Source organism: Adiantum capillus-veneris, chromosome 6 (genome assembly GCF_014529385.1).
Source record: "Adiantum capillus-veneris isolate H3 chromosome 6, ASM1452938v2, whole genome shotgun sequence".
Classification (NCBI taxonomy): Eukaryota; Viridiplantae; Streptophyta; class Polypodiopsida; order Polypodiales; family Pteridaceae; genus Adiantum; species Adiantum capillus-veneris.
In genome coordinates, this window is record NC_140936.1 from 81,473,661 (window position 1) to 81,495,201 (window position 21,541).

Here is a 21,541-nt window from a genome sequence, read left to right on the forward strand (position 1 = left end):
TTGATGCCCCCTTAATCTAGCACTTGGAAGAGAGGAACGTCCAAAGGCATGGGACCTTGTTTCTCAAACTACTAGGGTAGAACTCTTCATGGGGTACTTCAATGAGAGGCTCCAGCTTGAGTAATAGACGCACTTACAATGGGCCTCAACTTCAAGGTTCAGTTTCAAGTGAGCCTCAAACATATGCAATGAGGGTTGAACTTTTTGTGGGGTACTTCAATGAGAGGCTCCAACTTGAGTAAAAGATGCACTTGCAATTGGCCTCAACTTCAAGGTGCAGTTTCAAGTGAGCCTCAAACGTATGTATGTTTCATAGTATGATAGCCTAGCTACCTTGCACTTGCAAAGAGGATCATAAACCCAAGCTAGATCCTTAACCAAAATATTAGAAGCTAAAAATAGAGACGGGTTTGACACTTTACCTATGGATAATGAGCCTCACCTTACCTATCGACATATGCATCTTTCTTACATGGCTCAAATCTTGTGGTATAACTGCTAAAAGCAGATGCTTGGGAATAATGCATGCCTCCTAAGAGTAATAGAACTATCCTTTCATTTTACTAAAAATGGCAAAGATAGATATGAATTTGACACTAGTCAAGTAGCACAAGAACTTCTTGTGCCCTTTGATCAAGGTTAGTGTAAAGATAATAGTACCAACAAACCACTAAAAATGTGGTGCAGGTGGGGCACAAAACTACTCTTATTGGGAGAGAATATACAAATACCTCAAGATGAATGTGTCCAAAGGATCCATAGCATGTTCCAACAAGAAGGATTTGAGAAGATGATGAGAATAATTATCAAGGTAGTGAAAGCTTTCAAGACTCCTTTACAAGTATGGAGCTATAAGAGAACTTGGCAAAGGTATATAAAGTTTTGTAGGTGATGCAAAGCTACAGAGCTTACTTGAGACCGTGGGTGGGACAATGATTTGGTGATTGCATAATCTAATTTGAATCTAATTGGAATCATATGTGGTTTTCAAGTTGACAATAGCTCGATGAGGTCTATGCACTCATTGTGATTCATTGTGATTTTCAAGTTGACGATAACCCATTGAGGTCTATGTATCCATTGTGACTTATTGAGCCATTGATGTCAGTGTAAGTGGTTCTAAATAATTTTGAAGTTTTATTTTACTAAAAAGATGAAGATATTTGTGTTTTTTTCAAAAAACTAATGTGTCTAACCAAAGTGGTTTGCTTTGGGTTCACTTCTTTTAACATGAAGATTACTAAAGCAATGTGTGGGCCTCCATTTGTATCTAAGTACATGATGTTATCAACTTCATCTCATCATTAGCAATAATTTCCAAGGCTACACTACTTTGATTGATTAAAAATATGGCATATCTAGTAATCAAGGTGCATGCATGAATATGTATGGTTATTGATTAACATGAGAGCGCGCACGGGGAGGGGGGAGAGAACCTTGTATTTGGAGTTGTGTGTTTATAAGAAATTTTACTCATGTTTCCAAAATTTCTAATGCTAGCTACTGAGATGGTGTTAATTATCTTTTGGAATGGAAGTTAGTGTCTTGACTTTGTTTTTTTGCAATTATGCAATCAAACAGCATAAGCCTTTTAACACTAGGTTGGTACCTGGACACTAGAATGTCCTTTGGACATTATAATGTCCTAAAAGTTGGCCCATAAATCATGGGTCGTTTTTATGATTTAAACAACGTCAAATAGATTTTGCTAGGAAAATTACCAATGGAGAAAATCTAAATATGCAAGAACATCCATTTTCAATATTAAAAATAATAATTACAATTTGAATGGACACATCAGTGTCCCATATTTTTTAAGACCAAGCTTGTTGAAAGAGTTTGGATAACAGATCATAAGAGTGAAGGTCTGTATAGATGTATTGATGACAGTGAGGTAAACCTTTATAGTTGCTCAAAGCCATACCTAGAAGAGCTGACAGATTACAATCTCTTATATGTCTATACATACGAAGTCGACTATCAATGGAAGTCTATAGTTGTTGACAAGTATGGACAAGAATACAAAGCTGTAGAAAGCACAAATCCATGGATTGCATTAGACATAGGTGGATATTTGGTCAATGAAGGACCACATATACCTCCACTAAACACGAGAATTTCTACAAGAATTCCAAAGAGGGAGCCGCCTGGATTCCCTCCTAGAGTGATAACGAGAGATGAAGTGATCACAGAGATGGCATACATGCCTCCTCAAAGGAATCTCCCTAATGGACCATAGTACAAGACTTGAAGCGAGAGAAGGATTGGGAGATTCTATGGTTAGACTTGTAGACAATCGGCGAGTTAGACCATCCCAGATCCAAAAATGGGTAACCAGAAAATACATTGGAGATAAAGATCCAAGGATCGCATAGCGGCTTTCAAAAGAATAATTAGAGCAGAGGAAGTTTTGGATTTTGCAACACATTTTGCCAGATTTGGACTGACTCTAGAAGATGACATGGCTACATGGTTTGAATCAGCAGAAAGATGTAATTTTGAGACTGTTGTTTGAGGAATTCATCAAAGAATTGTCTCACAGAAAGGCATAGCTCACAATAAGTTTCGCAAATTTGTAGATTCAAACAAAAAGAGAATGAATCAATACACAAAGCGGCATTTATGGCTCAAGAGATATGTCAAGTTCTATCCAAGAGCGGCTATCCAAGAGTGGAACTTCCTATGCAAGCATGCAGGTCTTAAGAAAGCTTTGCACATGATGAAGAGTTTGATGCTAAATGAATTGATCAAAGAAGCTCTTTATCTGGTGGATAACTGTGAGGAAGATAAAGAAAAGGATTGTAATAGTCAAGAGGATGACACATCCCCTCAGCACAGTGATTCATAGATGAGTGATTCCATTGCAAAACCATCAACACCTATCGATCAAGAGAATTTTATCAACAAAATGGTCAAGAGGTTATCTCCTCTTGTAAATGCTCATCCAAGGGAGATTAAGTGGTGTGAATTTGAGAGAAAATGGAAAAATCATAAGAGGGAAGAGTGTTACTATGGCATGGAAAATGATAGGAACAGGTATGTACAACCTGTTTTACTAGCACCTACTCCACCTAGATACGTTATGGGTATGTGCTAGGTCTAGTAGGAGTTTCAAGGCCACAACCTGTCTTAGGACAACAACCTCCACTGCCAGGTGCTAGAATGCATGTAGACATGAGATACACGCCAATGATGGAAGCATCCACTAGTAAACAAACGCTAGTACCAACTACAATGTGTTATAACAACCAAAGTAGGAACTTCACTTCAAACCAACAAAAGATGAGAGGAACACATGGAGTGGCGAGGCCGGTACAACTTCCACCTCATGTGTTTCGACATAAACAAATAAGGCACGAGATGGATGAAAGGACATTGCGGTTCATTGTGAATAGAGGCTTAGCTAGGTCAGAGCATGTTTACTGCCAAGAGGAATTGCAAGAAGAATCTCCTCAACTAGAAATAGATTGTCACAAAAGCCGTGACAACCGCTTTGTCAAACAATGTCCTAAGACGAAGATCACACAAGTAAATGCCTATTGTCTTGACTGTGGTGTCATTCACTTGATCCCTGATTGTCCAAAAACCCCAAGCCAAGTCATAAAGATCACAACAAATGTCTCACGAATCATTCAGCTATCCACAGTAGCTCAGAAAACCACTTCAACTAATTATAAGAGCGCGAGCTCAAAAGGAAGCGAAGGAAAATCAAGAGACAACAGAAACAAAAATTGGCGCGAGTCCAAAGACGAGTGTACCAAATACCAACACACCTAGTCAAAAATTCAAGAGCAAACCAAATAGATGGAAAGCTAGAAAGGATAGGATGAAAGCATGTAGGAAATGAGAGCAAAAATCCCTAGCTGGAGAGCTTACCCAAGCTAAAGAGAAGATAAGACAACATGAGAAAATGGGTGCACCTTCTCTTACGTAGATGTCTCAATCTCCAAAAGAACCATCCAAAGATGAGAAACTGAGAAGTGCTAGTTTGGCAAGATCATTATTGTTCGAGAAGGTTGATGAGCCATTAGACACCCTCCCAAAAGCCTATGAAACACGGCTTAAAAAAACCAAGCCCAAGAACAGAGGTGGATGACATATCCATATGCGGGATTAAAAATAATGAATTAAACAATGTGCAAGATAATGAATTAAACAACCCAAGCTTTACTAGAACCACCAGTTGGAAAATCGGAGGGTGTGATCCTTCTCCCACCTGCACCACTAACCCCACTAAATAGAACGAATAGAATCAGGTTCCAGTCATGAGCACCAAAGTTCAAGGACCCAACATTAAATCCAAAAATAGTGTTGAATACCATGAATAAATCTTATGAGGGATTTAACCTAGCTATACCTGAGAGTTGTAAATAAATAGATGGTCTTGACAAATTGTGGAAACAAGTCAGAGAGGCCTATGAAGGGAGTGAGCTAAGCAGAACTGTGGATGTATGGAGCTTCGCAATGCGGAAGTTTAAAGCAAGAGGAGTGTATTTTAGAAAGGGCAACTGAAGATAAGGATTATATCCTAGATTCCTTTCCTGAGGAAGCATTAGATCCACTTGAATGGGAACACATCTTGGATACTCTGGATGTATGCACCATTCAAGAGTGTCCAACAACAAAGTTTTGTGATGAAAATGGCTATGATGTCGTTTCCTACTTTGCAGTGAGTGTAATCCAGTAAAATTAAGACAAAGAAGAAGACGAGTTCTACGACTCCGTAGAGCACTTGGAGCTTCAAGAAGATGCTGACAATGTAAATCCAAACAATCCAGCAGGTGACATTTAACAAATGCACGGTTTTATGATTATCCAGATCAAAGACCCAAGAAACAATGTCATCACTACAAAAATAAATAACATCAAAAGTGGATTCCAAAATCCTTGGTGGAAACGCAATTGCAACAAGCAACCTCGTACGTGGGTCCTATACATGAAGAAAAGACTCGGTGGGTATGAGAATGGAGAGAGCTTTTGGAGGGAGCTTTGGCTAACCCTTTCACTGGTATAGTGTTTGCAGGGAAAAGGCTTTCCGGGCCTAGGTGGAAAGAGCTTTTTGGAGGAAGTTTTTTTGGTTATTTCACAATCCAATAGAACATTCAAAGTAGCATGTGCATTGCAAAAAATTATGCTTTGAACATAGGAGAAGGACAAGAAGATACAAGCCACCATCTCATGTCATGAATTCTATTAAAAAAAAATCACAAATATTAAATCCGTTGTTGCAATTTGTGCCATACAATTACATATGGGCACTAGGGGATGTGAGCGAACTAATTTAATTACAATGCTTTCTAATGTTGGACGATGAATGTTGAACACACAAATTAGACCCTCATTTGTTAACTTGCTTTGATGGATAAAGATATTGTGGTTTAGGTCCAGCCAAAGTAGCAAAGGAAGAAAACATAAATATGCTTGCAGGCCATGTAGGGTTTGCTTTGTGCCTCTCTAAGACATGTACATCGTAATCTCTCTCTCTCTCTCTCTCTCTCTCTCTCTCTCTCTCTCTCTCTCTCTCTCTCTCTCTCTCTCTCTCTCTCTCTCTCTGTTTCCTTAATTCTCTAATTTTTCCCTATCTACCATCAATAATGCATTTGTCTTGAGCCCACATCCATGACTCAAGCAGAAAAAAAAGGCTCGCAATATTTTGATATTAAAAAAAAATCATAATCCTGATTTTCTAGCTTGTAAATTAGGATTTCCAATAATCTTAATGAGGGGTCTCCAACCTATAAATAGGTCCCTCTCCTTCTTGAAAAACCATCCCCAAGCTCTCACATAGCACCCCAATACTCTATACGCAAGGAGAGATTTAGGTGTAGTTATCACCTTGTAAGCTTCACACTTGGTGTGAGAGAAGCTTTGATGCTACACGTTGCAAATAAGAGAGTGTGAGTGCCCTATCTCAAATCACTATTGTACATGCTCTTCCACTATCAATAATTGAGGTTTTGGTGCTTCAAAGATGTGCTTGTCTTCAGGTTTGTCGTCCTTCCACTTTTGTAAATCTCTTTTACAAATGCAAGGTGACTTTTTCCTTTTAAGTTCTATACTTGAGCTTGTTTAAGAAAGTGGTTAATGTGTTTTCATCGCCAAATTTGTGTCCATTGTAAGAGGGTATTGTGGTGAGAGGGATCCCATACCCTAAGACAGTGTGCATGTGTGTTGACAATGTTTAGCATTTACTACGCAGCATTGGGTTAGTGTTTGTAATGAACCATCTCCATTTGCAAGTTAGAAACAAGGTATTATGCAAGTTCCCTTTCTCCCTCTCTTCCCTTTGATCTAGATTTCTCTTGCTCCATTTGGTGTTGGTGTTGGTGTGAGATTGCTTGTGTGTGTTTTTGTTGCACCTCTTCTTGGTGGTGACAAAATCTCTCTTGCATCCATAACTAGGTGTTGCCCCTTCACTTGATTGGATGTGGGTTTTTTGTTGTTGTTTCTTGCCTATGGTTTCCCCAGCCCCAATTGAGAAGCACGGGAGCCTTGAGGGGTGTTTAGAGGTCACCTCTCTTGTTGCCTGCCTCGGGCCTCATTATCATGTTTTAAAAAAAGCAAAAATATCAAACATAGCCTGAATAAAGTGAATATGTATATATGTACATAATTCTAATAGGTTACACTATAAGAGGAGTAATCTATAACCGCTAGCATTGCCACAGAAAAACAAAGGAGAATAAAAAGAGAAAATATTGAGTACGCAACAATAACCGCAGCTAAGAACGCGGTAGTGGTTTAAAAGCAATAATCGTGGTAATAGCTGTGGATATATTACCACGCTCCTTGTCGCTGCTATTACCGCGTTTATTATCGCTAAGCGTCTATTCAAAAATAAGGTGCTCATTTGGGCCACCCAAAATTGGGTGGCCCAAATGGGCACCTTTACTTTGGCCTTGCATAAAACAATGAAACATCAAATGTTTTTGAAAGAGTATGAAAAAAACAAAAAATTGAAATTGAATCTACTTTACCTTGACAATTTAATGTGCAGAAGATCAACTATTCAAAAAAGCTACAAATAAAATAAAAATAGTTGTATATACATTGTGCCACATTGGGACTTTATGAAAGTTTGGACGAATATTTTTCTATCTAATCTGCCTTGTCATCCATAGGCACGTATGTTGATCATCCATAGGCACGTATGTTGATCACCTTGACTCTACACAAACCCAAACCAAACTAAACAAATATCAATAGCTCAAAACAATTGATACAAGATTATTTGTTTAAACTTGCTGCTTGTAGTGATCCAACCGCGCTGCATCGAATTGATCGTGAGAGATGTGGTTTTTCTCAAACAACGATTTCCAAGTATCAAATTCGGTATGCTGCTCCTGAAACTTGACCATCTCTCTGGTTGGTCGACTAAGAGTGATATTTTCATAAGTTAGCAATAACAATAACAAATCAACAACTACCAACTATACTCTTTCTAATAACCGATTTAGGTTGTAATTTAATCAATTTTGACATATTTGTTCTTCCATGTTGCTCTGCCTTCTATCCATAGTGCGTGGGAGTTTGTCTAGTACAAGCTTCATGTTGTTGTTTGTGGGATGAGCCCGTTGTAGCCTGATCGCTCTTTTCTTGCATTGCCCACTCTCACTCCGCATCTGCCATGTTGCCACCACAATAGCTCCTGTTTGGATCTCTAACTTGGTTAGCCGCTGCACATCATACACTGGACTGCTTGTTTCTCAACAAAAAAAATGTAGCTCTCCAACCACTGTTGTGAAAAACGTTCATCGAGGGCATTTGGAAATCTAGCATGCACCGTTTTCTCAATGTAGCATGCATGATCGGGCAGTTGGTCTCTAAACTTTATAAAACAATTATTATATTCTTATATATCAAATGTATAAGAATTCAAAGATGGTGTCGAAAGGCCCTGCCCTGTGCTGTATCAAAGTCCACCTCCCCACCATATTTTACCCTATAGTAGAACCCATGCGTGTCTGGCACATGTGCATCAGTATCCTCGTCCTCTTCGTTTGGGGTGGCACGCTCTGAAATAGGGGACTTTGTTCCCACCCCACTACCAAAAAAAGCAAAACCACAAGATCCCCCGTCGCTTTATCTCTCTCGGCACTTGCTGCCTTGAGACGAGCGTCAATGCGCTAGAAGAAGTGCGTCAAAAGTGTTCTGGAAAAGCAAGAGTGGAACGGAGTGGCATGTGACCCTGTGATGCCATGAGAAGGGGACCTTGCACTGCTATGGGAGGGGGACCTTGCAATGGAATGGGGGGAGTAGGATGATAAGAAGGGACCGTAGACTGAGGTGATGTCGGTGTGAGGCTCTGGATGTAAGGAGTTTCTCCCTAACTCCCCCATGGTGTGGACAGCGGGAGAAAGACTGTAGGTTGCAAGCTACTGCAGAGTGTAGCAACCAAACAATCCCTCCATGGAACGGAGGTATTAATCTTGTAAAGATATAGCCCACTATAGGTCTAGATCTACGATCGATGGAGGAACCTGAGTAGAGTAGGTGTAGGATGGCAATGCCTGCAATTAACAAAAATAAACATATAACAACCATGATTTTGGGTTAACTAGCCACAAATAATCTTTATTTCTTTGCTTGTTCTCACCACCTCAAGACTTGGGCCCACTGGAGGCGATGTCCACCCCGGGTGGGAGCCCACTTGGGATGTGAACCAACAAAAATAAGAGCCAAAGGGCTGCTCCCCACCATGTGGTCTGTCCTCTGACATCTACATTACAAAGAGCAATATGAGATTTAAATTTCCCTCCTCCTACTCACTCCTCTATATATATTTGTATACAAGTATATATGCACATAAGCACGTAATACATATATATACTAGTAGACCTAAGTAGGGGCTAGCAGTGCCAAAGGTCAAGTGGCACCTCTTTAGATATCATCACAGTCTCAACCATGGTAAAACCAAAGGTACATTGCATTAATCCATGCATGAGTGGATCAATGACCACAATGTCACGATTAAAAAAGAACTATACCCAAGAAGAAGCATCTAACCTTTGGGTGCTATTCTCCCGTACTCAGTGCCTACATACATACATAAACAAATATATATGTACACACAAATATATATACGATTACGTAAATGTAACCCTCATTTTAAGTAGAGATAAAGAGCTATGGCTATAAATGTAGCCATCGTTTTGTGTTGTACGTAGTGCGAGAGTGCTCCTGCTTCTATAGAGTGCTTTGAAGAAGAGCTTCTTTATTGTGGTTCTTGTGCAGCATAGCTTCACATCACCTCCTTGTTCAAGGGATTACTATGCACATTGCATGCCTGCCTCCATTTTAAGGTACGGTACCGTTGAAAGCAGTCCAACCTAATGCCCTGTCCATGGGGAGAAAGACAGGGAGAAAACGAGAGGGAGATAGGAAGAGAGAGAGAAAGATAGAGAAGGTAAGGAGAAGAGAGTAGAAAGTAATTTTTGAATTCCATTCTTTTCACGTAAAGGTCTTTTTCAAAACACTATACAAAAGTGGAAGCATACCCGCACTCCGCACACCACAAAATGGTTGCTTCACCTACAACTATTGCTCTTTATCTCCTTGTAAGCTCACATGCGCATACCTCTCTCTATCGCTCTCTCTCTTTCCCTCCATCCCTTTTTCTTTATCTCTCTCTCTCTCTCTCTCTCTCTCTCTCTCTCTCTCTCTCTCTCTCTGGGTGCTATGCTCCCGTACTTAGTGCCTACATACATACATAAACAAATATATACATACACATAAATATATATACAATTACGTATGTAGCCCTCATTTTGAGTTTAGATAAAGAGCTATGGCTGTAAATGTATCCACCCATCATTTTGTGTTGTACGCAGTGCGAGAGTGCTCCTGCTTCTATAGACTGCTTTGAAGAAGAGTTTATTTATTGAGGTTCTTGTGCAACATCTCTTCACATCACCTCCTTGTTCGAGTGATTACTGTGCACGTTGCATGCTTGCCTCCAATTTTGAGGTACATATCGTTGAAAGGAGTCCAACCTAATGCCGCGTCCATGGGGAGAAAGAGAGGGAGATAGGAAGAGAGAGACAAAGATAGAGAAGGTAAGGAGAAGAGAGTAGAAAGTAATTTCTAAACTCCATTTTTTTCACATAAAGAAGGTCTTTTTCAAAACACTATACAAAAGCGGAAGCATACCCGCATTGCGCACACCACAAAATGGTTGCTTTGACCACAAGTATTGCTCTTTATCTTCTTGTAAGCTCACATGCACATACGTCTCTCTATCGCTCTCTATTTTTCTCCATCCCTTTTGATTTATCTCCATCTCTCTCTCTCTCTCTCTCTCTCTCTCTCTCTCTCTCTCTCTCTCTCCCCCCCCCCCCCCCTTCCCTCTCTCTTCCCCCCCCCCCCCCCCTTTCTGTGTGTGTGTGGGTGTATCTATATCTCTCTCTCTCTATCTCTATCTCTCCCTCCCTCTCTCTTTCCCTCCCCCTCTTTCTGTATCTTTCCCTCTCTCTCTCTCCCTCTCTTTCTTTATCTCTCTCTCTCTCTCTCTCTCTCTCTCTCTCTCTCTCTCTCTCTCTCTCTCTCTCTCTCTCTCTAACTCTCTCTCCCTCTTTTTATCTTTCTCTTTCTCTCTCTCTCCCTCTCTCTCTCTCTAACTCTCTCTCCCTCTTTTTATCCTTCTCTTTCTCTCTCTCTCCCTCTCTCTCTCTCTCTCTCTCTCTCTCTCTCTCTCTCTCTCTCTCTCTCTCTCTCTCTAATTATCTATTTCTCCCTCCCCCTCTATCTCCCTCTCTCTTTCTCTAATTATTTCTCTCTTCTCTCTCTCTCTCTCTCTCTCTCTCTCTCTCTCTCTCTCTCTCTCTCTCTCTCTCTCTCTCTCTCTCTCTCTCTCTCTCTCTGAGAAAGAGAGCATATAATGAATTTGAGAACATGTGTAATGCGAAAAACATCAAATGTTGGGTTCTCAAGAAGTATCTTTTTGATGCAGTGGTGACACCGATTCTTCTTTATGGAGTTGAAGTGTGGAACAGTAGCATCTTAAAGTCTACTTGGAAAGAGTTTATGTCCAAAAGCGTTTTCCTACAAACTTTCTCCAAGTGAAGACACAAACACCATAGATGCTCCTACTTCTTAAGTCGGGATCTCTTTCAATTGACGTTATGGGCATGGAAAGGGTTGTGGAGTACATGATAAAGATGCGTCAAACTCCTCACATCAACTTCCTACAATTGCATGGGAAGCAAGCAAAAAATTTCAAAAGACACATAAAAGCAAGATCTTGAGCAGGGAATGGATGCAAGACATAAATAAGTGGTTTGGGAGATGGTATGCATTACACTTGCTACATGATGCTTCAATTGACTCGCAAGTGAATGAAGCTTTTCTATAATGCCAATGTATTATGGCTTAGGAGAAATCCAATCTCTCTCTCTCTCTCTCTCTCTCTCTCTCTCTCTCTATCTATCTATCTTTATGGAGTGGAACCAATGGATTTACATGTAGGAAGCATAATGGGGACAATGAGATTGACTATGTGCTACTCTCTGAAGCCATCATGTATCGCATGAAGAATTTTATGGTTTGTCAATGGACCCCGAAATTCGACCATTGAACCTTATGTATTGACCTTTCATGTGGCGAAGCAACTAAGCATGCTAATCTCAGCCAAAAAGAAAAATTATCAATATATATGGATTTCAAACGGACACCAATGTACATTGGAATGGTTGATCAAAAGTTATGGATGACAAAGCTTCAATATGACACACCATTGGAAACTAAATGGGAAGCTTTCAAGAAAGTTACTTGTTCTTGTGCCGAAGAATGCTTTGCCATAAAGCATCTCCATGGTATCAAGAAAAATAGACCACGCAAAATGTGGTTTGATAAAGAATGTCAAGATGCTCAAAAGTCCTTGATAAAGCTTGATGCAACTATGGACAAAGACAACTATCAAAGTCATTTGCATACATACAAGGCATTGATTCAAAAGAAGAGAAGAAGATGGGAAGTAAAGCAACTTATTCAAGTCCAAGAAAAGGTACATGCATGTGGAAGATTTGGAAGAAACCTAAGGGGCAAGCGGGTTGAGAATTTTGGTAACTTGAGTCTTGTGGATATGTACACACATTGTAGGCAACTATATGAGCAAGCAAATGCTGAAAAAATGTCATTTTATGGTTCACTCCCATGTATGCCCTGTTTTTTACTATTGAGGATGTATGCGGTGGGCTTGAAAAGTTGGCCACTCGCAAAGTGGGGGATATTCAAGGTATCAAGCCGGAGATGATCAAATGGATGGGAGATTTTACCCATGAGTGGATGTGTAATATGTTCAACCTTGCACTTCAACATGGTATGCTTTATGATTGGAGTATTAATTGGGTTAAGCCTTTGCATAAAGGAGGGGATGTAAAGAATGTAAACAACTACCGGACTATAATGATTGGGTCTCTTATGGCAAAGTTGTTTGGGTGCATAATGGAGATGAAATTGAGTGATTGGGCTGAAGAGAATGACAAGCGTACAAAAGGACAAGCAGGTTTTTGTCGATGCCATAGCACCATTGATCATCTTTTCACTCTTCGTGTTCTCATGGAGGAAAGTCGGTTGAAAGGAAACCGATTGTATTGTTTTTTTGTGGACTTGAAGAAAGCGTTTGATATGATTCCACGTAACAATTTGTGGAGCAGGATGGAAGAACTCCGAGTGCCAAGTGAGTTTATGCTTGCAGTTTCTTGAATCTATGAGAAGGTGATTTATCAATTGCGCATGGGAAGAGAAATTTTAGAAATTAATGTAAGCATATTGGGGTTAAACAAGGACGTCCATTGTCACCAACTCTCTTTGGTATATGCATCGATCAATTGGAAAAAAAATGGTACTTCACTTTATGAAAGAAGATGGCATTGAAGAGGTCGCTATTGTAAGCCTTGTATATTCTTTTAGTAAAGTGCTATTGAACCTTAGTAGTTTACTTTTCAGTTTGTAATTAGTAAAGGGCTTTGTACCTCTTCATTCTTCCTAGTAGTTGGCCTCGCACCTGATGGTAGCACGTTGTATGAGAGAAGGACGATGAATGAAAGGCTATGGCTATGAAGATTCTGTGTTTCTCTGTGTATTATGTCTTCAGCTTCCATTCAGTACCCTGATTCTGTTCCGAACCTGCACATGTATTGAAATTGTTCTGAATCTATAATGAGATGATGCACTGTCTTAATGGTTGATTTAGTTGTTATTCCCACTCCCCTATGCCTCAATAACACTTGGCGATCCTGCTGATTGTGGAGCAAACTTTGATCAAAGCCTTAATGGGCAATGGGGTCTAGTTGGGGCATATGGGGTTGTGAACCTAAAGATTTCCTGCAAGCATTCTCCAATTGGAAGTCAAAGGAGGAAGAACAGGAGGAGTACAATCTGATTTTCCTTCAAGAACATGCTTGAAAACTTCCTAGTGACTTAACACTTGACAATCCTTTGCTAGTATTTGTCAGAAGTGGAAAATTAAGGAGTGGAAACCCTAGTTCTATTCAGGGTGTTTTCAATTTTCAAGGCGTTTTCAGAAATCAGGTGTTTTTCAGCAAATGGTGTTTTTTCCTAATGTTTTCAGGGTCGTTTTTGCAACCTGATGGCATTTTTAAGCAATGCAAGGTATTTTCCTGACCATTTCAGACAGTTTCGTGACAATTTCAAGCAGTTTTAGACAGTTTGCCAGAAATTCAGGCAGTTTCCTGACAGTTTCTTGATGACAATTTCAGGCAGTTTCCCTGACAGTTTGCAGGAAATTTCAATTTTATGCATTATAATGCTGATTCTTGGAGTATGGGTATATTATTTGTCTCTTTTTCTTTAATGTCTACTCAATGGCAAAGAAGAACAAGAAAAAGCAATGTCTTATTTGTCATAAGCATGGCCATTCCATCAAGAAATGTCCTTATATGTGTACGCTTTGTCAGAAGAAAGAGGTATGTGTGAAGTATTGCATGCCAAAACTATGTAAGAGCCTCTATCGCATCATAAAATCTTTCCGACATGCATTAAATTATGAGGACTTTGCTGAAGCTAAAGAGGATTTGGAAGAATTCTCTTTCCTGATGAAGCATGCAGATGGCATAAATGTCATAATGGCAAGAGAAGGAAGTCATGCTCTACTGAACGACGGATCCGAATGTGGCAAGTAGTGGCTTAGAATGTAATTGAGGAGTATGAAGATGATTTTGTGGACGATGCAAGCAATGATGATGATTCTCAATGATGTTTTCAACAACATGTTACTGTTTTCAACCTCAAACAGCCTCAAGTTTTTGGTTTTCAGTTACCAACAATTTTTCAGACACCTACAGTTTCAAAACCTCATATTTCAAAGCCGGAATTTGATTTGTCAGCACCTGAAGTTTTTCAACCTGATTTTGATGTTCTTGAATATGGGATCAAAGTTGTAGATACTCAGATTTCTGAAGAGAAGAAGTTGGTTCAAGAAGGAGATGTTGTTCAATGCAAGGGAGATGAAGTCCAAAAGATGATGAAGGAAGAAGGAGGAAGCCAGGAGCAACTCGTGAGCCAAAGGAGCCAAGAGGACTGCCAGCTATCCCCAAAACTCACATTGAAGAGACTCACTTCTTTGTAGGAAGAGAACACAAGTTATCCAAAAGAAGAATTGATGATTGAGAAGAAGGGGATCCAAGTGGGGGTGAGCGAGAGAAGCCACCAATATTCCATACAAACCCATATACCAACATTGGACATCAATATTGAAGAGGTTGAAATTCAGGGAGACATCAAATTACAGTGTATTAAAGTGGAGGAGATGAATATACATGAAGACATAAAGTGTACTGATGATGAGGATGATGTGATGAATCAGTTTTTTATGTATCTTGATGAAGATTATTTCACAGGTGATAGCTTGAAAGGTGTTTGTGTTGATGGAGAAGATTTTTTTGGTGTTTTGAAGACTGAAAGCCAATTTCCAAAAGCAGATATGAATTATTCATGTTGTGAAGACAAGGATCTTCAATTTCAGGTCCCTGAATTGCAAGTTTTGAAACCGAAGGTTCCCGATTTGCAGAGTTTCAGAATTCGGGTCCTTGATCCGCAAAAAAACAGATTTGCAAAGGAGTTCAGTACTTGAATTTGTTGAATATCGAAGTCTTGCTATTTCTCAAGCCTTGCTAGCTCGTAGCCTTTCCTGTTGGCTCGTAGCACTTCCTATTACCATATTGACATAGAATGGTTGAGCAAGAAGTAACCTACTTTGGCCACTTCGAGTTGTGAGGTTGAGTACATGGCAGTCTTCATAACTAATGTTGAGTGTGTATGCCTCAGACGCCTTATGGCCGATTTGGGTGTTGGACAGGACACTGCCAACACTATCTACAGTGACAGTCAAAGCGCATTGGCAGTTGCCAGAAACCCAGTTTTTCATGCTCGCACAAAGCACATTGAAGTGCATTACCACTATGTCAGGGAGAGGCTCTCAGTAGGAGAGATTATGTTATAGAATTGATATTTGATTATCTATTGCAGCTGACAGGTGGCAAGAGCATCAGCAGATAATGGATTATGCAGAAGGATGTTACATTTTATGTATATTTGATTATTCAAGTGCTCCTTGTGAGCTTTGGCCAATTATGTCCGACCGGCCAGTTTGTAACCAATTTGACCATTCAAGAAATCTATATAACAAATACATGCAAGAGGGAAATGGTCACTCTTGCACAGGGGGAGATTGCACCCAGTGTCTGTGTACTTCTTCTCCCCTCTCCCCTCTTCTCTCTCGCCGTGCCGGTGTAGCACTCCGCTCTAGGAGGTGCGCCTGCACGTGCTCTCTCGTTCTATCACGCTCTCTTCCTCTCTCTGCTCGTGTACAACATGGATTAGGCGTCGTGTAATTCGAGGTATGCAGATTTATTCGTTTATGTCTTGCTATGTGCTATTTTCGAGTATTTTGCAGGGCAGCCAGGCTTCCGTCAGTAGCAGTGGTATCAGAGCCGTGGATACACTCTTAAGTTTGCGATGACTGTGGCTATGACAATCGTCGTTTGCAAAGATAAGTCACACATGCCTTGAACTTGATTTGTCTTATTTAAAATCGTATGTAAAACAATTAATACTAATCTCATAGGGAAAAACAAAAACTGTATGTATTGTTGTTCATGAGCTCTTTATTTACTAAATTAAAATTGATCATATGATTACTTTAATTAGGAGTCAAATTATGGTGCATTTGGTTGCCATGATCGATTAGATAAAGATGCATACGATGGTAATTGCTTACATTAGTAGGGCTCGGAGACTTGATAGAATAACTAGTAGTAGAAGAAGAATCAGAGTGACTTTGATGTCATAGCAAGATTCCCAACAGAAAACCTCAAATTGAGGTGCTTTGCCTTTGTGAGAACTACCCTAGTAGAGATTTCTTTTTTTTAATATATGAGAGAAATATATCTTCAAGGACAATATTATGCCCAAAACAATTGAATATAGCTAGAAAAGAAAAGCAACGTGGAAGTGGATTGGAGGGTACAGAGTTCAGGGAGGAGATCAATATTTGGGAATGAGAACCTTCCCTATCCACCTACGGCACCATTACCTTGGCAATGGGAGCTTTCGTCGTCAACCTATAACAACACCTTGCCAATGGGAGCTTTCATTGTCAAGCGTAGCCGCTTGGGGAAACAACAATCTGCATGCCATGCATCTATGCACCAAAGTCAGAGCTTGCAATTTTCTTGTCGACAAAGTGTGCAAGAAGATTTACAGCTAAGAACACTCATAGCCAACCAAATCGCTATCTCTCTCTCCCCTTCACATGCAACCAACGCGCCTTCTTGGTCACCTTCCAATTATCCTGTCCACTTTTTTCTTTTTTCTTTTTTCTTTTCGTGGTGTGCATGGCGTCGCCCAGCCACACACACACCGCATGTCTTTCTCTCAATTCTCTCTTGCCAACCACAGACCACAGAGATAGTTTCTCTCTCACTCTCTCTCTCTCTCTCTCTCTCTCTTCCCCTCCACTTGCAAACCCTCAACCGCCATCAACCCCTCGTTTACAACACTCTCCATGCAAGGCTGAGGATGCCAACAATTTCACCAACTAAACTGCTAGTTTTCCAACCACCTACTACTCACGCAAGCCGAAATCGGCTGCGGCTGAGAATCCTTGCGCCGCTTTTATGCTCTCAGCTCCTACCTTACACTAGCTGCCTCTCTCTTTTTGAACGGCCATGCAACCACTAAACTACATCCCTCTCTCTCTCTCGTTCTCACTCCTCGTTCCTGGACCCAACCACCATGCACACTATCAAATGGCTTTGAGGACTTGAAGTCCAGAAGCAGGGAGTCATGGCTGTGCCAGTATGCTTCAAGATCCTACATTTGGGTCAAGAAAGACTTCATCGTATGTAGACTCAGCAACAGCATGAGGGGTGAGAAGGCCGAGTTGCCGGGTGCAAGTATATGCATTTCTCGAGCTATACGCATGCTGATGAAGGACGGTCTGCCTAATTCTTCGATAGGAAGCCAAGCCAGAGGAACCACTGCGGAGGAATACCAGTTGCGGGAAGAAGAGGCAGCGAGCTCATCAGGGTTCACATGACCGAGGTCACTGTCGCCAATCTGCAGAGTGTGAGGGATCGAGCTGGGTTGGTCACACCCGCTGCCATGAAGAGATTGCAATGGGGTCATAAATAAGGGACTACAGGAAAATGGGTAGCAATGGAAGCTCTCACAGCGTCAAGCACTACTAGTAGCTATCAGTGAGTAGTTTCAGTGGTCGTCCACCATTGATGCTAACTCTATTTTATTAAGGTGGTGATAAGGCCTTGACCTCCATGACATGGTCAACCGTGCAGTCCCTTAGTTTTCGCCAGTGCAGCCCGGTAGGCTATAGGGGTTTGGAGCTCGAGAATGTTGTTGTCGTTGCTTTGGTTAGTACAGTAGCAAAGGCGAGTTTACAACTGCAGTATCAATGGCAACACAATAAAATAAAATAAAAAGCAGTCAAGGTAGTGTAGCAAAAGCACATCATCTACTCTAATTGCAATTGAAAGCATATTTTTCTTTTCTTTTCTTTCGAGAGAGTGTCTGTGTTTCACTCGTTTTGCGACCTTATATTGGCAAGAGTGAGCTCAGTTCTCTTGAATATAACCAATGCCTACGCCATCTTTCTTGAAGGTCAAGGTAGCTGCTTGCGAGTGCTTGTCGTCGGACACTATATTTCCGTGGGACACTACATTTCCTCGGTTTATTCCCACGATATTCTGCCTTGAATTCTTCTTCTACTTCTCTTTCTTTATGGGCATTAACTAGATCTTCAAAATTTTGCGACTCGATGCACTCATCCTCTCTTCGCACTCTCACAGATTTACGCCTATTATAGCAACTACATAGATTCTCTGCATAAGATATCATGATTCATTGTTTTGATAATTGACGTCAATCATGTTTTTTTTTCTTTTTGACAGTTATGCAACGTATAATAATCCACTAATTGCATTTTTTTAAAAAAGGTATTAAAAAAAAAAAAAGATAGAGAATGTGTATCTACCTGGTACATGAACAACACGAAAGGCATGGTTCATATATAATTTGGGCACTAGTGTCATACACTACCCACCCTTAGAATTGCAACTTATCCGGAGCAACTTTGTTCATTTTAGTTGAACATGGTCATTGAGTTTAAAGCAGTTTTTCGATGAAACTTTCAACCAAATTAAGTGCTTCGAAACTATCTGAGCACAAGTTTCCCTACAACTTATACTCATACACTCCATAAGTTCTTCCTATTGGTATTAAAATGTTCATAATTGTGTTCTATGTTCATTTAGCATTCTTTTCAAATGAATCTACCTAAATTTAATTACACAAAATCTTTGTGCATTATATTTTCACTTTTATTGTCAATGGTAAGCAAATATATCACACATTCATGATGTCAACTTCTCACTGTCACCATGTCATGTCCCTTGTATGTCTATCACTATGATTGTTTCCATTTCGTACAGATTCGCTCATGTATTATCAATTTTAAAATCAATAGCCTCAAGATATTTCGCCTTTTGGCCACGTAAATTTAGTGTACGATTAGATTGTTGTTGAATTTAACACAAAGTCGTTTTAGTGCTTTGTTTTTTAGAAAAGTTTTGCAGATAAATCTAAATACAATGTTCTCAAGCTCCAGGTATGACATTTCTTAATACATTTTGATAATACCCCTCTTGAGACATCATTACAATTCTCTCTAATAAGTAAAATCTCTCTATGTATCTTTAGACCTACAAGTAACATTATCTAATTCACCACAAGTACTTATCGCGTCTCTTCTCTTATCTTTGCCCTTCCAAATTCCCCCACCCTTCACCACATCTCCTTACGTGAAAATCCTCTAGTTTCATAGTGATTTGAAAAATTAATATTTATTACATTTTATTTCTTTTAAGTGAGTCTTTTTGCAGATATTCTCACACCCCTATAGATACCCAAGCACTGTTATTGCAACAGCAATAAATTTTTTAGATGCTCCCTTACTTGTTTCCATTATGCTGTGAAATCCATTGTTTTAATGTCATGGGTTCTACTTTCTTTGATTGAACTCTTATTGAGATGACTTGTCATACCACTACTTACATGAGCTCAGTTGGTGTGCGATGATCGCTAACACATTCCAGTCTCTTCTAATTTTATATTAAACAGGTCATTTAATTTTCAGTTTTATGCCATGTCTAGTCCATTGGTCACCACAGGCACATAGATTTGCCGATTTAGGCAATGTGTCGATACTCATCTTGGTGCAGATTCGCCGATTTAGGCAGCACATTGTTAAATTGCAGATTCATGATTTTTAAACTTATACCAAATGCAAATTTGCCAATTTAGGCAACATTAGTGCAGATTCGCCGATTTAGGCAGCACACTTTATTGGTGTAGACTCGTCGGATGAGGCAACACCGATCACAAAATCATGCTACAGTGGCTGGCCACCACTATAACTGGTATGCTTTTGTTACCCAGGTATAGAAAATGAAATATTTTTTGGATTTGGATTTGGAATTGGTATATGATGATTTTCTGTCGCAACAGTATTTATGAAAGTGCACTTGAGATTGATGAGACTTGATTTATACAATGATGAGAGTGACCAATGACATCCTGATTCATCAGAGTATGACATATACTGCTTATTCTAGTGGTATGGGACACTAGAATAGGTAGTATGTGGATGACGGCCGGCATAAGCTAATGGTGTGTAGTTTCATAAATTATTCTTTTATTATGTGATGTTTCTGACACAACATACTAATCACTGTTTTTGACAAGTATTGTTTGTAGATTTTCATCTTCGCAACTGAGAACAGTTGCTTTCCAACGGAGAGGTATGTTATAGAATTGATATTTGATTATCTATTGCAGCTGACAGGTGGCAAGAGCATCAGCAGATAATGGATTATGCAGAAGGATGTTACATTTTATGTATATTTGATTATTCAAGTGCTCCTTGTGAGATTTGGCCAATTATGTCCGGCCGGCCAGTTTGTAACCAATTTGACCATTCAAGAAATCTATATAACAAATACGTGCAAGAGGGAAATGGTCACTCTTGCACGGGGGGAGATTGCACCCAGTGTCTGTGTACTTCTTCTCCCCTCTTCTCTCTCACAGTGCCGGTGTAGCACTCCGCTCTAGGAGGTGCGCCTGCACGTGCTCTCTCGTTCTATCACGCTCTCTTTCTCTCTCTGCTCGTGTACAACGTGGATTAGGCGTCGTGTAATTCGAGGTATGCACATTTAGTCGTTTACGTCTCGCTATGTGCTATTTTCGAGTATTTTGCAAGGCAGCCAGGCTTCCGTTTGTAGCAAATTAGCTTGGCTTATGTGCCAACATGGGACAACCTTGCAGATCTTTTCACAAAGGCATTGTCTTGTGAGAAGCTTGAAGCTTTCTGCAAAGCTTTGGGCTTACTCCCCTTTGTGGACTAATCATGTCCTCAGGGCATGGCACTTCCCTTTATCCATGTGCCAGCTCTTGTTCACCGCATCACTCCAGGGGGGTTTTGTTACCATGGACCGTCGGGGCATTTTTTCCCTCTTTAGGAGGTTTTTTCCCCCGTGCATCGTATATATGCCCATCACTCTAGGGCTATCTATCTTTCCATTGCACACTAAGAAACACACTCTCTATTGTGTGCCTTGAGCTTCCTTCGTCTTCTCCAACCTGTGTGTGTTTCTCTGCAACCCTAATTCCAACACTAACAATGGCACTTCCAAATGTGAATGCTTAACCACTTGCAGACCGTCACTTACAGACCGTCTTTGACTTACATTTTTAGCCCAATCAACATCAATAAATCTATACATACATTCTTCTTATAAATAGCCCATAGCTACATGTTGTCTTTGAATACCTCAAAATCCTTCAAACAACATCCAAATGACTCCTACATGGATTTTGCATAAATTATGAAACCACACTAGCCCCATAATTTAATTATGAACATGTTAATATGATCAAGTAAACGAGCCCACCAACAACCTTCCAAAACATGTATGCATCCTCCAAATAGTTGCCATTATCAAAAAGATTC